The sequence below is a fragment of the Melanerpes formicivorus genome, unplaced genomic scaffold (assembly GCF_026170545.1).
Source record: "Melanerpes formicivorus ecotype bairdi unplaced genomic scaffold, bMelFor1.0.p_v2 SCAF_537, whole genome shotgun sequence".
In the NCBI taxonomy this organism is placed as follows: domain Eukaryota; kingdom Metazoa; phylum Chordata; class Aves; order Piciformes; family Picidae; genus Melanerpes; species Melanerpes formicivorus.
The window spans coordinates 1-2,500 of record NW_027142889.1 but is presented as its reverse complement, the minus strand read 5'-3'; the positions used below and the strand labels follow the sequence as shown (position 1 = coordinate 2,500).

Here is a 2,500-nt window from a genome sequence, read left to right as displayed (position 1 = left end):
GCCTTCAGAGGGGCGGGGGTTGCCCCCGCAATGCCTCTGGCTAGGTCCGCCGTCGTCGCGCTCGTCGTCCTCCGGGGGCCCGCCGGGCCGGGGAGGGGACTCTGCTGCCCCCCCCCTCTCTGCGGTCCGAGCGCTCGGCCGGAGAGAGCCCACCGCGCGAGGTCGGCCGTGGTCCGGCCCGCGCCTCGCCTCGCCACGGGCGTCCCCGGCGGCGCGTTGAAGCGCGGGCTTCTCGCGGGCCGGGGCGGCGAGCCCCCGCGGTGGGGGCTGGCCCAGGGCGCTTCGCCCCCGCCGGGGGTTTTGTGCGGGCGCGTTGCCGCGGCTCGGCGGCGGCGCCTCTTGCGGCGCGGGCCGCTGCGGACCTCCCGGTCCCTTTTCCCTTTGCCCAGGCCCCAGAGCGGGGCCCCGGCGAGCTGGCGCCCTCGGCGGTCTCGCGCTGCCGGTTCCCCCCCGTCCGGGGCCGGTTTCGGGTGGCGTGACCGCGTCCGAGCGGCGGCGGGCGTCGCTCGGCGTCTCCGGCTCCGGTCCCTCGCCGGAGGGCACCCTGCCACCGGCTGCGGCTGTCCCGGTCCCGGGCCCTGCCCGCGGGCTTCCCCGTTCGCCTTCCCGGCGCGTGCCGGGTGGGGGACGGGCGGGCAGCCGGGGGCGTCCCACCCCCGGTCTCCGCGTGGAAACGGGGAGAGCGGGGGCCCGCCCCCCGGCTCAGCGCCGTCCGCTGTCCGCCTGGCCGCGGGGCCACGGAAGGGGTCGAGCGAGCGAAGCCGGCGGCGCGGTGGCGCCGGGGGAGGATGGAAGGGGCTCGTGCCGCTGGGGTTTGTCGGTCGGCGGGTGCGCCGCCCGGCGAGGGCCGGCGGGTCGCCGCGGCGGCGTCCCACGTGGGCTCGGGCTTTCCGTCTCGCAAGCCGTTTTCCGTCCCCCGCGGCGGGGGGGGTTCGGTGGCGAGAGGCCGCCCGAGGGCGCGAGCCGGCCGGGGCTCGGCCCCGGGGCCAAAGCGGGGGAAAAGAAAGTCCGGGATGGGCCGCAGCGGTGGCGGCGTTGGAGGGGCCGGTGCGGAGGCGCGCGCGCGCTCTCCTCCGGCGGGGTTGTGCGCCCGGCCCCCCTCGCTCCCCGGGGCGGGGGGGGGGGGGTCTCCGCTGCCTCGCTTCGTGGCGTCTCCGCGACGGCACGGGGCGGCCAGCGAGAGACACACCCCCCCCCGCCGTTGGGTGGGGAAGCGAAGGGGGTTTTCTTTCCCCGTGCACGCGAGGCGAGGCCGGGTTCGGGGCACGTTCCCGGCGGCGCGCGGCGGGCCTCCTCCGCGCCGAGGTCGGAGCGAGCCCGGGCGCCTGGTCCGGCCCCGAAGCGCCGCAAGGTGCGTTTTTCCCTCCTCGGGGGAGGGAAAAAAGCCGGGAGCGCGGGCTCCCCGCCCCTTGCTTTTGCCGCTTCGGGGTTTCGTTTTATTTTCCCCCCCTCTCCTGTGCTTGTACGGTCAATGTGAGGCGAGCGGCCGCCGTGCCGCGCTCTCCGAGGGGCCGCTCCTTTGCGAGCGGTCCCGGCCCCTCCGCGCTGGCGGGGCGGTGCCGAAAAGCCAGACAACTCTTAGCGGTGGATCACTCGGCTCGTGCGTCGATGAAGAACGCAGCTAGCTGCGAGAATTAATGTGAATTGCAGGACACATTGATCATCGACACTTCGAACGCACTTGCGGCCCCGGGTTCCTCCCGGGGCTACGCCTGTCTGAGCGTCGCTTGACGATCAATCGCCGCCTCGGTGCCCGCCGAGCGGCGCGGCTGGGGTCGCCTCGCAGGCTCTCCCCCGGGCGGGGAGGGGCCTTCGTCCCCCTAAGTGCAGACTCGGGGAGCGCTCCGTAGCTCCCCGCTCCCGGAGCGCCCGCTCTCGCGGAGTTCGTCCCGCCGGGGCTTCGCCGGCAGGGGTTCCCCGTTGGTCCAGCGACGCCCGGTGGGGCGTTGGGGGAGACGAGAGCCCGGTTGGGGGAGGAGGCGCGGGCCTCGCCCCCCCCGGCACTCCCGCGCGGGCGCGGCTGTCTGCGGGTGGGTACCGCGGGGGTACCGTGCCGTGCTGCCGCGTCCGCGCGCGCGTCTGCCGTGGGCGGCGGGGGTTCCCGTTCCCCTCGTTCTTCCTCGCTCTCGCCTCCCCGGGGTTCTCCTGCGTGTCGCCGTTCGGCGTCGACCCCCGGCGGGCCGTCTCCCGGGCCGAGAGGCGCGTCACCCGCCGCGGTGTCGCGTTCGGGCCTCCTCCGGGCTGGGGCCCTTCGTCCCCCGCGGTCGCGCGTGCGTCGCGGGGGGCGGAAGCCGGCGAGACGCCGCGCTCGCCGTCCCGCGGCCGCGTCTGCGGGGCGAGCCGGCCGCCCCCCACCCCCACCCCGCGCGGGGTGTGTGCGTGGGGGGGGGAGCCGTTCTCGCGCCGCGGTGCCGGCCGGCCGGGCGCGCGCGCGCGCGCGGCGTCGGGCCGTCGGTGGCTCGTCGTTGGGCTTGCGACCTCAGATCAGACGTGGCGACCC

The 2,500-nt window shown here is 77.4% G+C and overlaps 1 non-coding gene across 1 annotated transcript; it reads left to right on the top strand.

The window, feature by feature from the left end:
- The first annotated feature begins 1,573 nt into the window (after nt 1-1,573).
- LOC137460221 (5.8S ribosomal RNA) lies at nt 1,574-1,726 on the top strand. The gene has a single exon (XR_010992734.1). It is a non-coding gene; the product is annotated as a 5.8S ribosomal RNA (ribosomal RNA).
- The last annotated feature ends 774 nt before the right edge of the window (nt 1,727-2,500 follow it).